Source organism: Sus scrofa, chromosome 6 (assembly GCF_000003025.6).
Source record: "Sus scrofa isolate TJ Tabasco breed Duroc chromosome 6, Sscrofa11.1, whole genome shotgun sequence".
In the NCBI taxonomy this organism is placed as follows: Eukaryota; Metazoa; Chordata; class Mammalia; order Artiodactyla; family Suidae; genus Sus; species Sus scrofa.
Window position 1 is genome coordinate 18,335,465 of NC_010448.4, and position 14,323 is coordinate 18,349,787.

The 14,323-nt window shown below is 50.6% G+C and overlaps 1 long non-coding RNA gene across 1 annotated transcript in view; it reads left to right on the forward strand.

Annotated features, from left to right (window-relative positions):
* LOC106507563 overlaps positions 7 to 14,323 on the forward strand; it is a 39,197-nt gene continuing 24,880 nt past the window's right edge. The window contains exons 1-2 of the long non-coding RNA XR_001303624.2: positions 7 to 542; positions 776 to 5,387. This is a non-coding gene — a long non-coding RNA (uncharacterized LOC106507563). The remainder of the gene's footprint in view (positions 543 to 775; positions 5,388 to 14,323) is intronic.

The window sequence follows — 14,323 nt, forward strand, 5'->3', positions numbered from 1 at the left end:
ACGGAGCCTCGGGCCCGTAACTGCGGGCGAAGAAGGGCTGGCGACTACACTTCCCAGAGGTCCTCGCGCGTGGGTCCCACCCGGGCAGCCGCGGAGGACGCCGCGCTTTCACAGTCACCCCAGTAGGGACCGCTATCTGGGCCGAAGGAGTCAGAGAGTGGACTCGAGTACCCCTGTGTCCGCTCATTCCGGTGATAATCACTGAGCGCCTGCTCTGCGCCAGGAGCGTGTTGCCGGGGGGCGAGGGAGGGGAGGGCACAGCGGTAGATCCGGCAGGAAAGATCCTGCTTTGTGGGAGCGAGCGTACACTCCTGTGGACGAGGTCAATAGCAAAAATGTAAATCCACCAACTAGATAATTTCAGGTGCTGCCTTCAGCTGTAGGAATAAGACAGTGAAGGGAGTGGAGCAACGTTACCTCTTCTATGCCGTCTTCACCCTTGAGTCGCTACCAAAGGTTGGGACCCTGCTTCCTCAGACCATGTATGCTACGACTAGGATCCTTGATGAACTGGTGGATACCACAGGGGGGAAAACCCTCAGGTAAGTCTGGGGCTTCCTAACAGTCTTCAAAATCAAACTGTGCCACTGCCATGTTTTCTCATTACTTGGTATCCCATTGCTCAGGATTTTGTTCTTCGGAAATAAATAATAATGGGGACTTTTAACAAAAAAAATTAGACTTACATAATTATGTTTTATATATAACAAATAACCAGTCTAAAAAGTTCCCTAGACAGATGGCTTTTTAACATAAGAGTATTACATATTCACAGGGTCGAAGATGATTGCAAGCTTTATCAAGAGGATGGACATTAAAAAAAACAATGCTGCAGGAGTTCCTATTGTGGCGCAGCAGAAACGAATCCGACTAGGAAATGTGAGCTTGCGGTTTCAATCCCTGGCCTCACTCAGTGGCTTAAGAATTGGGTATCGCTGTGAGCTTTGGTGTAGGTCGCAGACATGACCGGGAGCTCACATTGCTGTGGCTGTGGCCTAGGCCGGCAGCTGTAGCTCTGATTCGAACCCTGGCCTGGGAACCTCCATATGCCTCCAGTGGGGCCCTAAAAAGACAAAACACAAACAAAGGAGACAGTGCTTTCCACTACTGCCGAATGAATATAATGCTCTGGAAATTCAGAAAGAAGACTGAGTGGTCTAAGGAAGCCTCGCTGAGGCAGGGACTCAGTAGAGTGAGACTTAAGGAAACAAGTGCAAGAACAGGAGGGAGAGAAGGATTCCAGGCTGCAGGAACTGAGGAATCCAAAGCCCCAAGGTGCCTACAGATTGATGTGTTTGAGAAACTGCTGCCAAATAGATGTAGTGAAACATGGAGGAGTGGGTGGGGTAGAGGTAGGGCAGATAGGCTGGGGTCTGATGCACAGGGTTTTGGAGGCTGTCATTAGGAGTATGGGTTGTACACTGGGTTTGATGGAAACCACTGGGTTAGCAGCAGCAATGGAATCGTTTACTACTATGAGGGGATAAAATAAGCTTTCCCTTTTGTCCCAGAATCTGTAAGAAGGACTCAGAGCTGAGATTAAATTCGTCTACATTCAAAAGAGAGAAAAAAATGTCATTTTTCAGAGACCTAGAAGAAATAATTCTAAAATTTCTGTGAAAATGCAAAACACACGGGTTCCCTTCAGTGCTCAGTGGTGAAAAACCAGCCTGGTATACGTGAGGACTCAGATTCTATTCCTGGCCTCATTCACTGGGTTAAGGATCCAGCGTTGCCATGAGATGTGGTGTAGTTTGCAGAAAAGGCTCTGATGCAGAGTTGCTGTGGCTGTGGTATAGGCTGGCAGCTACAGCAACCATTCGACCCCTAGCCCGGGAACTTCCATATACCACAGGTACACTCTTACAAAAAATTTAAATTAAAAAAGGGGGAAAAATGGTCTCCCCGTCCTTTTATTCTATATCTATATGGTGTGATGGATGGTCCCTGGACTTATAGTGAGAGTCTCTGCCTGATGTCCGTGAGTCAAAGTATGCTGGACACCTGGCACTTGTACAGTGCTCTACTCCATTAGTTCTCAATCAACCTGGAAGGAAAAAAGGAAACCAAAAACCATCTGGGGTCAGACACCTCAGGTCTTACAAAGGGGGTCCGGGCGATGAATTTTCCCTGCTTCGATCAACCGGTGCGCCAAAGCCGCCCCCCCCTTTCCGGGCGGCACCCCAAGCCAGGATGGGAAAGGCGAGGCAGAAACCTTGAGGGGGGCAAGGCCGCCCCCTTGTGGCCAATGCGAGGCTCTACCGCTATCCCAAGATGAATGTCAGAAAGCAAAGCACTCTCCACGTCGTCGAGAGCACCCAGCAGAGGGGTAGCCTTTAGGAAGCCCCCAAGGCCTCCCCAAAGTAAGGGCAAAGGGGCATCAGATGAGAACAGGCCGAGCGGAAGGGGAGCAGCCTGACGTTTCCTCGTGTTCATGGTAAGGGGATGCAAAGGAAGACAATGGGGCTTTAGCTCCCAGCGGAGGTGAGAGATGGATGCGCCTCACCGCGGCAGGAGCCTGTGAATCACCTGGCTGGGAGAAGGCACGGGGGAGGGTGGAAGAGCGAGCAGACCCTCCAAGTCCGGGGGAAGTGGGGTCCCTGGAAAGAACTCACAAACCGACTTGCATTTTGGCTGTGGGACTAAATAGCTGTAATGCTGGATGAAATATTTCTGAAATCGTTTAAAGTGAATTGGCGGGTTAGAAAACTGGGAAGGCATACAGAGGCCAAAAAGGAATCAAAATTGATAATGGAGAGTGGCGGAACACTGAAAGCGACTTTTCACCTGGACGTCATTTGACAAGTGAGGCCGACCCGAGCTTCATTTTTAATGCTCCTGTGATCCCAGGGGCCAGGTGAAGAAACCCAAATCCCATCCATCGTAGGGGGTCTACGAGCGCTCCCTTGTGCACCCGAGGGAGCACACACTCACACCTTTCTCCAGCCTGCGAGCTGCACCTGGCGCCCTCGTGTGGACACCGGCTCTAACAGCCACTCAGGTTTTCCTCCTCTTCCTGGCTGAGCAGTCCCCGGCGGGGGCTGCCTTGGCCTTGGGCAATAGGCTAGATGGATTTCCTCGCCCCGCGTTCAAGAGATACCAAGAAGTGCCCTTCCAAGTGGGCTCTTTGTTTTTCAAAGGCTTTCAGAGCCCTGGGGCCAACCTACGCCAGGTCTCTCCAGTTAAATGCTCAGCCTCCGCCCCATCATGTCATGATAGCCTTCTTTTGCATGTATTCTTGCACTTTTGTATTTATGAATATATAACTTTTTTTCTTTAATTTCCCAACTGGTATTATTTGATTCATAAAACAAAGTCTCGCTTCTTTCTTTTTTTCTCTTTCACTCTTTCCCTCTTTCTTTCTTGATTTAGTGATCCCACCAAAAGTGTGTGTGAGTTGTCTGCCCACTGACAGTTTTCAAACCACACAGGATCCCAAACCCAACCCAGTGACAAAGATAAATCTTTCATCCAGGGATCCAGAAGGGAACTCAGTGAGAGCTTTCATTTTATCAATCTACATGCCTTAATTCACCCAACCTGGCTTTAAATTGTGGCTTCACACAAGATGTATATAGAGAACAAAGAGGCTCACATGTAAAGAAAATGACAGAGTTTCAGGAGACCTCTTAAGAGAAAAAGCACAGAGATTAGTGCAGCTGCTCAACAAAATACGACCGTTTCACCACAGAGTCCTTCCCACAGAGTCACTGAACCTCCTTCTGGTCCCTCATCCACATTTGAGCGCTTTCATTGCTCCGCCTGCCTGGGTGAAGAAGGAACTGCCTCTGCCTCAGGCTCAGCTTTTCTGCAACCTGATTCCCCTCTGCCACAGAGCTTGAGGAAGTCATAGGTTCTGGGGTTCTGGACAACTTTGGGCAGTGATTCTGCCCCCTGGAGGCAGAAGGGTAAAGGGCAGGAGGAGACCTCTCCTGGGAGTAAGGTGCCTGAAGGTGGGCTGTCAGGAAGCCCCGCCCAGACAAGAGGTAGAGTCTATTCTAAAGGTAGTAGAGGCGGGTGGGCAGGCCCTTTTTACAAGCTCCACCTGGGGTCCTGGTCTGTGGAGGAGGGCAGAGCAGAGAGCAAGGGGCCAGTGAGGAGCTGCAGGCAGGGAAGGGGGAGGAGAGCAGAGGGGGCAGGGCAGGAAATGTGAGGGTGGGAGGTGGAGGGAAGGTGGGAGGGAGCCCATGGGGCCTGAGTCTGGATGGAGGTAAGGAATGGGAAGCCAGCCAGGTGCTTTGGGGCAGCTGAGTGGACGTCCCCATAAGAGATCAGTAGCCCAGGTCCACTGGCAGCAATGACGGAGGGATGAGGGTTCTGAATGGAGGGGCGAGAGGCCCCTGGAGAATTCACCCTAGTCAGCCTCTGAGCCATCCCAACATTTGTCCACTCTGTTCCTTGACTTCCAGCCAGTGGGGGGGTGGGGTGCAGGTGGACAAGGCACTTCACTGAGTGGAGGACTCACCAAGAGTAGCAGACAGGAATGAGGAAAGGGGGAGGGGCGCACCCTCCTCGGCTGTAGTCACCTTGGGGTCAGCGTCAGGCGCAGGTGGGCCTGCAGGTGTGGATGTGCCTTGGGGATCCACTTCCATCCACTGAGGTCACCTACCCTGGTCGGGACTGTGACAAGGGCCACTCAGGGTGGAAGGGCTGGACACTTCCATGGAGGACTTGATGGTCTGTTGACCAATGTGCTCAGAGAACGCTGCTGTGGGCACTGGGGGGACAAGGCAACAGAGCCCTGGAGTGAGATTCTTGTCTGCTGCAGCCCTGGGATCCAGTGACCACAGTGATGGACAGTGACCAGAGCTCAGCCATTCAGTCAGGTCATGCTCACTTCCAGTCCACTGACCACTGAGCCCTGTGGTCACACCCAGGAAAGCCTCACATCCTGGTCCTCTAACTACTGGCCCCTGAAATCACCCTCAGGACCCCTTCATTTCTTCATTTCCCTATCCTCTGGCCACTGGGAACTGTGGTCCCACTCAGGACAACTTCACCTCCTTTCCTCTGACCACCGGACCCCGTGGTCACAAGTAGCACTCCTCATGTCCTGTCCTCTGACCACTGGATGCCACGGTCACAGGCAGGAGGTCCTCAAGCCCCCTGTGAGGGCCTGGTCAGCCAGGAGGATCTGGCGACCCCCAGCTGGGCAGTGAGGTCCCCACAGTGTGAGTCCATCTGGAAGTGGGGGTTGCAGCCGGTGCTGGGATGGGGGCAGATCAGCAATGGGAGGTAGCTCCGCCCACACCCGCAGGAGCGGGAGTTTCCATCCAGTCACAGCCCAGCGTGTTGGATGACTGCGCAGGCCCCCTGTGGGAGGAGAGATGCTAGGGGAGGCAGAGCTGCGGGCCGAGGCCGAAGACGCTGCGGGCTCGGAGGTCGCAGTAAGTACCCTGTCCACCTGCATGCGGGCTCGAGGTGGGGTGGGGGTCGAGGGCGGTCCATGCTCCCCTCAGGCGCCGGCTCCTCCTTCCATTCTGGGACCTGGGGCTGGAGCGGCAGCCAGAGAAGCTGCAGGGACCCGGACCCTGGCAAAGCGTCTGCTCACAGGGTTGGTGTTCCCAGCGCAGAGGGTGGGGTCAAGGAACAGCTCTTGGCTGAGGTCTCCTGTCGTTCTTATGCTGCGGGGACAGGGCCATCAGGGCCGGTCGGTGTGGGTGAGAACTTGGGGAGACCACTGACTGTTCAGGACATCCAATGAGAATTTAGGAGGCACAGTGAGTATTCGGGGAGTCCACTGAGCTTTGGGGGAGCCCAGGGAGCGTTCAGAAGGCCTGATGAGTGTTCCGTGGGGCTGATGAGCAGCTGGGTAGCCTGTTGACCATTCAGAGGGGCCTGGCAAGCCTTTGGGGAGCCAGTAAAGATTGGGGGAGCCCTCTGAGCATTTGGGTGGCCTGTGAGCATGTGGGGCCTCCAGTGGGGGAAGGACATGCGCTTTGGGTGGGTTTTCCATCCATATGCACGTTCACCCTTTCCTTCAGCTGAGAAGGATTTCCCGTGTTTACTCTGTGCGAGTCACCACCTGCACATGCGCATGGGGAGAGCTGGAGCCTTGCTGAGTGGTCACAGGTGGGCGGCCCAAATGTCTCACCTGGCCATGCTTAACTCCCCTTGCCCCCCACGCATGCGTGAAAGCCTCTCCTCATGCTCACGGGGTCCCATGTTGACTGAGAAGGCGGAGGGTGGAGTGGATCCAGCTGAGGATGTGCTTGGTGGAGAGGGCGGCAGGACGCACAGGGGCACTCGGCTGACTCCCAGGGGTGCTGCCCGAGGGCTTGAGGCCAGGGAGTGGGGTCACCTGGGTGGTTCTTGGTTGGCACCAGTGCTGAGCACACTTGAATCTCTACTTGGGAACCAGAGAGCTGGGGTCTGCAGCAAGGGAGAGGATGGGTGACCGCATCTGTGCACCTGGGAGGCGGTCTGTGCCTAGCAAGTGCAGGATTGGTGTCCATGTGGATGTGACAATTTTCCTCCCGTCACGGACAAACTCATGACCTTCTCAGGTTGAGGGGCAAATGGGAGGATGAAGGACTTAGTATAAAGTGACACAGATTCTGATGAAACAGGGCTGGGGACATAGGGACAGGAGGGGACAGGGCACCCAGTGATTAGATGACCTGAGTTATGGGGAGAGTCCTGGGAACATGGGGATCAGAGTGGACAGGACACTCTTAGTGTCATGTGACTTGTATTCGGGGAGAGATCTCCTTTGCAATGGAGAAGCAGACACAAACCCACAGGGGTCCCCAAATGGTGACAGACACAGAGGTGCCCCATGATGGTGACACAGGGCCCACCAACAGGTACCCTACCTGATGGGGGACATGCATCCACAGGTGCCTCATACTGCCCAGGCCTGGGCCCTTCAATGAGTGATTTGCTGTATGTCATTCTTGCAGTCCCTTGAGGCCTGTGAAATAAATTCAAATCCAGTTAGGAAACTTTTATTTCAAAAGAATTATTCTGAGGAAAAAGGGGGGACTATGACGGGGGATGAGGATACTAATGGGGGGACCATTGCAATGGGGGGGATGGTTATTGTAGAGGAAGGACTATATTTCCACAAGGAGCACTAGGGAGGTGACCCATGTAGAGATGTGTCAGTGTGATGGGGATATGAAATAAGTGGGGGCTGAGACAATGTGGTGGTGAGGGCATAATACTGTGGTGAGGGGACTCTTACCATAATGGAGGACTACTACTGTAGTGGGGGGATGATTACTGTGGGGGGAATATTACATTGGGGGGACTATGATAATGTGGGGGTGTTGCAATAGAGAAGGGACTGTGACAACAGAGGGGCTGCTATAATAAAGGAGATTAGTACAATAGAGGAGGACCCTTCTGTAGAGGGGGCAATGACAGTAGAGGCAGCACTATTTCTGTAGAGAGTGGACTCTTACCACAGAGGGGAGACTGTTACCATTGAGAGGGGACTATTATCATGTAGGTGAGGCTATTCCAAGGGAGGGTAGTCTATTGCCATAGATTGGGGACTCTTATTATAGAGGGGGGTATTAGTATAGAGTGGGGGCCATAATAGTTGAGGAGCACTTTCCCTGTAGAGGAGGAACCACAACAATAGGGAACTATTACTGCAGAGCGAGGACTGCTGGAGCGGAGCTGTTAGTGTAGAGGGGGAGAGGCCAATAGAGGAGGAGGATGATCCTGCTGAGGGGCTGTGACTCTGGAGGCAGGAGAGAACAACAGAGGAGGACTCTTGCTGTGAAGGGGAGACTCTTACTGTAGGGGTAATAGAACAATGGAAGAGGGATATTGCCGTGGGGAGGGGGGAGACTGTGACAGTAGAGGTCCCTGCCCACAAGGTCTGCAGGCATCTGGGGACTTGGAGCCAAGGAGGTTTCTCTGTGGAGAGGAGTAAACACAAGTATAGGGGCCCAGATGGGGGGCTGGCATGAAGGTGACCTGAAGGTACATGGATCAGAGTCCTCTACTCAGGAGGTGCCCAGAGAGGGGCTTCTGCCCAGGTGGAGGGCAGGGGATACAGGTGGGAGGGAAGGAGGGGGACATGTGGGTAACCAGCTTTGTTCTGACCAGTCCTGGGAAGGAGCAGGTCACCTCCCGGCTGAGGAGCTTGGAGGGACTCTGCCTGTGTGGCCTGGTCAGGAAGGGGGTCCTGAGTCTCAGCTGGGTCTTCGTGGGAAGACCGTTCCAGACACAGAGGGGGAGGGGGTTTCTGGCCTTTCAGGTCACCTTCCCCATTGTGGAAAGGCAGTGGGCTGTGACAGATAGAAAGAGTCACGCCTGGGCTGTGACAGGAGGAGGGGACACTCTGATCCTGGGCTGTAACAGGAGGATGGTACAGTCATACATGGGCTGTGACAGGAGGAAAAGACACGCAGATGCTGGGCTGTGACAGGAGGAGGGGACACTCAGACCTAGGTTGTGACAGGAGGAGGGGAAACTCAGTCCTGGGCTGTTTTTTTGAGTCTCTATTTTATTGATTTCTTATTTGATCTTTATAATTTCCTTCCTTCTGCTGACTTTAGGACTTCTTTGTTCTTCTTTTTCTAATTCGTTAGGTGGAGGGTTAAGTTGTCAATTTGGATCTTTCTTCTTTTTGAGAAGGCCTGGATTGCTATAAATTTCCCTCTGAGCACTGCTTTCGCAGCATCCCATAGATTTTGAGAGGTTGTGTCTTCATTATCATTTGTTTCAAGGTAGTTTTTAATTTCCTTCTTGATTTCCTCATTGACCCATTGGTTTTTTAGTAGCATGTTGTTGAGTCTCCATGTAGTAGGTTTTTTCTCTTTCCTTTTCCCATGGTTGATTTCTAATTTCATGGCATTGTGGTCAGAGAAGATACTTGAGATAATTTCTACCCTCCTAAATTTATTGAGATTCGCTTTGTGTCCCAATATGTGGTCGATTCTTGAGAATGTTCCATGAGCATTTGAGAAGAATGTGTATTCTGCTTTTTTTGGATGTAGTGTCCTGAAGATATCAATGAAGTCTAACTTTTCTATTGTTTCCTTTAGGATCTCTGTTGCTTTATTGGTTTTCTGTCTGGAGGATCTGTCCATTGATGTGAGGGGGGTATTTAGGTCTCCTACTATGATTGTATTCTCATCAATATCTCCCTTTATGTCTGTTAATATTTGTTGTATGTATCTGGGTGCTCCTATATTTGGGGCATATATGTTAGTCCTGGGCTGTGACAAGAGGGGAAACTCAGACCTGGACTGTGACTGAAGAGAGAGCACATGCCACGAACATCAAAGAGAAAACACCATTTATTCTGGAAGCAGCGTGAAACCTCAGTTGACACACATCACAGGTGACATCAGTGGTACCTGCTGAGAGGCTGCAGAGATGGAAGAGTGTCACCCTTTGTGCAGCTGAGCAGAGACCACCTGCTCCATCTAGGCTCCCAGATAAACAGTCCCAGTTTCTTCATGGTGGAGGCAGGTTTGTGTTTTGAGCCAGACAGGGTGCTGGAGTCAGGTTGTCTTCTCAGGAGCTGGGAGTTGGATGGTTCCTTATCCTACACAGGTGTTTGTTTCAAGTATAACTTCAATGCATTTTATTTTGTAAAGCTGATGACAGTTGCAAAGGTTCATTCTAGAGTTCTAGGGTCAGGGGCCTGGGATTAAAAACCCAGGAAGTTCCTGCCACGGCTCAAGGACCTGCAGTAGTCTCTGTGAAGATATGGGCTCAAATCCCTGGCCTCGCTCAGTGGGTTAAGGTTCTGGAGTTGCCGCAAGCTGCAGTGTAGTTCACAGACATCCCTGGTTCTGGCATTGCTGTGGCTGTGGTGTAGGCTGGCAACTGCAGGTCCAATTGGACCCCTAGTCTAGTAACTTCCATATGCCAGGGGTGTGGCCCTAAAAAGATGAAAGAAAGAACCGAAGTCAAATGTTTTCCTTTTTTTTTTTTAACCATTTCTTGGGCCGCTCCCGTGGCATATGGAGGTTCCCAGGCTAGGGGTCCAATCGGAGCTGTAGCCGCCAGCCTACGCCAGAGCCACAGCAACGCAGGATCCAAGCCACGTCTGCAACCTACACCACAGGTCATGGCAATGCCGTATCGTTAACCCACTGAGCAAGGCCAGGGATGGAACACACAACCTCATGGTTCCTAGTCGGATTCGTTAACCACTGAGCCACGATGGGAACTCTGTAAGTCAAATGTTTTTCATGGGTTTTAAATGAGGTAATTCAGTGTCTGGCACGTATTGCTCAGTGAACATCATCACCTATTACAGTCTTGATGAGGAAATAATTTTTTTTGAAATCAGGAAGTTTTTTTAAAATTAAAGTATAGTTGGTTTACAGTGTTGTGCCAATTTCTGCTGTACAGCATAGTGACACACACACACACGCACTTTTTATGTTTTTTTCCATCATGGAGATTGGCTATAGTTCCCTGTGCTATACAGTAGGACTGTGTTGTTTATCCATTCTAAATATAATGGTTTGCATATACTCTAACCTCCCAGTCCATCACACTCCCTCCCCACTCCCACTTCTCCCTTGGCAACCACACATCTGTTCTCTGTATCTATGAGTCTGTCTCTGTTTTGTAGATAGGTTCATTTGTGCCATATTTTAGATTCCACATTACAAGTAATACATGGAATTTGCCTTTCTCTTTCTGACCTATGTCACTTAGTATGATAATATCTGGTTGCATCCATGTTGCTGCAAATGGCATTATTTCATTCTTTTTTATGCCTGAGTAGTATTCCATTGTGTATATGTACCACATCTTCTTAATCTGTTCTTCTGTTTATGGACATTTAGGTTGTTTCCGTGTCTTTTGCTTCTATGAACATAAGGCTGCATGTATACTTTTTGAATTATAGTTTTGTCTGGATATATGCTCAGGAGTGGGATTGTTGTACCATATGGTAGGTGTTTTTTTTTTTTTAGTTTTTTGAGGAACCTCCATGCTGTTTTCCATGGCCGTTGTACCAATTTACATTCCCACCGACAGTGTAGGAGGGTTCCCTTTTCTCCACATCCTATCCAGCATTTACTGGTTGTAGACTTTTTGAGGATACAATTCTCGTTGGTGTAATGTGGTACCTCATTGTAGTTTTGATTTGTATTTCTCTAATAATTAGGGATGTCGCACTTGTTTTCATGTGCCTACTAGCCATCCATATGTCTTCATGGGAGAAATGTCTATTTAGATCTTCTGATCATTTTTGATTGGATTGTTTACTTTTTGCTGTGGAGTTGTAGGAGTTATTTGTATATTTAAGAGATTAAGCCCTTGCGGGTTGCATCATTTGCAATATTGTCTCCCCTTCTGTATGTTGTCTTTTCTATTTTTTATGATTTCCTTTGCTGTGCAAAAGCTTGAATTTGATTGGGTCCCATGTGTTTGTTTTTCTTTGGGATTTCTCTGGGGGAAGGGCTGCGGACCCTGTGGGTGCCCTGCTGGGTCACCTTCCGTTCCTACTTCACTCAGCCCTGGGGGAAGCTGAGGTCTGTTGGTGCGACTCCCCCTCCCACGGTGTTGGCTGCTGGATGCAGACATCCTGCAGCAACAGCATCAGTCCTTCTTCTCATGTGAGGGTACCTGGCTTTGCCAGAGCTGTAATCATGGCCTTGCTGGTCAGAAACACTGTGTTCTTCCTGCTCTGTCTCGCAGGAACTCTGCCCGCTGCCCTTGCTGACATCTGTGTGTGCAGAGTAGTGGTGTTTCTCCAATTAGGCAAGTTGTGAAATTGAGGTGAAAGTCTGGAAAATCCATATCCCTGGGTGTGTGTCCAGCTCATGTTTCAGGGTCTGAGCTTTTCAGGGGGTTGGTGATGGGGTCATGGACAGGAGTGTGCTGGCTAGTGGGCAGGAGTGAGCTGACCCCATTCTCCAGGGAAAGAAGATCCAGCATGTGTGCACAATTCATGATATAAGGTCATGTGAAGGATGGAGGTACAAAGATAACGATGATGATATGCTGACATGTAATAGCAGATAACACACAATCCTCTGTTGTCAATGAGCCCCCCAGACTTGTATATATGAGCATGTATGTTTATTAGCTAAACTGATACACAGGATATGTAAAACAACAATTTAAAAAATACTAGTGGACAGGACTCTGGTGTAAATTCCAGAGAGCCCAGGGCCTCACAGGAAACATTTGTAGGTGTTGGCCCTGTTCCTGTTCTACAACCCGTGGTCCCCTAGTTGACTCATGAGAGTGGTTCAGACATTGCTCTGATTTTCTTGTAACTAAGGAGCAAGACTGAACTCTGCATGTATAGAAGCTCATTTCTGCCTCCATGATGTCAGCAGCCTCTGCTGAGCCACGTCCTGTCTTCTGGATACAGAATTGTGTTCTCTTAATCACTAGGATGCAGCCGCGTAGACACATACCTGTGCATGTGGTCTGCATGAGTCACACTTTCCCATCACTTCCTAAGTCTAGGCCATCACGAGCATGATCAACCATGGCCACGCTCTGGCATTTGCCTTTTTTTTTTTTTTTTTCTTTTTGCCTTTTCTAGGGCCCCTCCCACGGCATATGGAGGTTCCCGGGCTAGGAGTCTAATTGGAGCTGTAGCCACCGGCCTACACCAGAGCCACAGCAACGTGGGATCCGAGCTGCGTCTGTGACCTACATCACAGCTCACGGCAACGCTGGATCCTCAACCCACTGAGCAAGGCCAGGGATCAATCCTGCAACTTCATGGTTCCTAGTCAGATTTGTTAACCACTGCACCACCACAGGAACTCCTGACATTTGCCATTTTTGTGGTGTATGTATTCCCACAGTGGCCAGTTTCAAGTGTCCGGTGAGAGGTTCCTGGACACGGAGTCCGGGGGATGCCCAGAAAGCATTTCCATCACACACAGTGCGGGTGGGAGAGGGTGAGAGCGAGCAGAGTGGGTAGTAGATACAGTATGACAACCAGTGAGTCTGCAGTGATGGGGGCAGTTTCGAGGATGTGTTGCCTTGATTCTTAACATCGTTTATTCTTTGTGAGGCTCTAAGTTAGCTCCTAACACGAGCTGTGTTTAACATCCCGCACACACCATTCCTGAAGATTCCAATACGGCGTTCTCATTGGATGCCAGTGGCTCCAGCATCCTCTCGCCTTCCATGTTCAGCGCCTGGAACCCAGAATTTAAACTGAGAAAAGACAGACTAACAAGACAAGTAAAGATGGAAAGGCATGTGTACGTGTGTGTGTTTATAAAGAAATGTTACTTAAGGAGGCAGTGAGAAGGGGCCCTAAATACCCCCCTGGGCTGAGCAAAGGAAAAGTTTTAGAGGGTGAGTCAGGGCAAGGCGGCCAGGAAAGCCCTGTGAAGAAGGGAGTTTAGTGGAGTTTTCAGATCCAGGTTGGTGCCTTTTTTATTGATGAGAGTCGTTAAGTGGCCTCTTCCAGGCGTGGGAGAAGGCGAGGTCCCTACAACTGGGCATTTCCTTTATAGAGGGAAAGCATGTGCCCTGTTCCTACTGTGTTTCCTGAGTCCTCTGGTTCTCAGTGGCCTTCCGCCCAGAATACTCCCTATGCCAAATGAACATATTTGGATTGATAAATTCTGGTTCCCTTCATTTGAAACTCAGTGGTTTCCCCTTCAAAGTAAACTGGGGAATCCCCATGAGATCCCAGGTGTCACCTGAGCCCCTAGGTCTGGGATCATTGGGATCTGGCCCAGCAGGTACTGGATCCAGAAGGGGCTGGATTCCCGTCAACCCTCTGCTTGGCTGTGAAGGTGGCCCCGTGGGGCGGGCGGTTGGGAGGGGCACAGACCCACACCTGTTCTCCTAATGACAGCAGAGGTATGTTTCCCTATGTTGGGCTGGTCACACTCTCACTTGGGGTCCCTGTGGTGCAGCCATCCCACGCTAAAGACCTGAGGTAGGCCCTGATGTAGCATTATGTAAACCTGTGTGGGGGATGTGCAGGGCATCATAGCTGGCTGGCTCCAGGATGGAGGTGGTCCTGTGTCCTGCGTGTTTGAGTCCAGACCTACCCACATGGACACTTGCTGCCTGAATGTCACATGCCCTCCAGGGGGCCTGAGTTCTGTGCTCATGCCTGAAGGGCATTTCTGAGATAGGACATGAGCTGAGAGAGCCAGGGGCCAGGCTGTGAGAGAAGATGGAGGCAGGCGTGCAGTCTGTATCTCACAGATGAGAAAGGGTGGATCTCTGTTGCTGCGGAGGCAGAACAAGGACCAAGGGGTGATGGCTGTTGGTGTACTCGATGCTGTATGGGGGAGGAAAAATTTTCCTCTGCCCTCTTATATTCTGTGCCATCGATCTGCCAATTTAACTAACAAACAATGAATTAACAGGAACCAAGATTTATTGTGTCTGTGTACAGAGCCCTTCACAG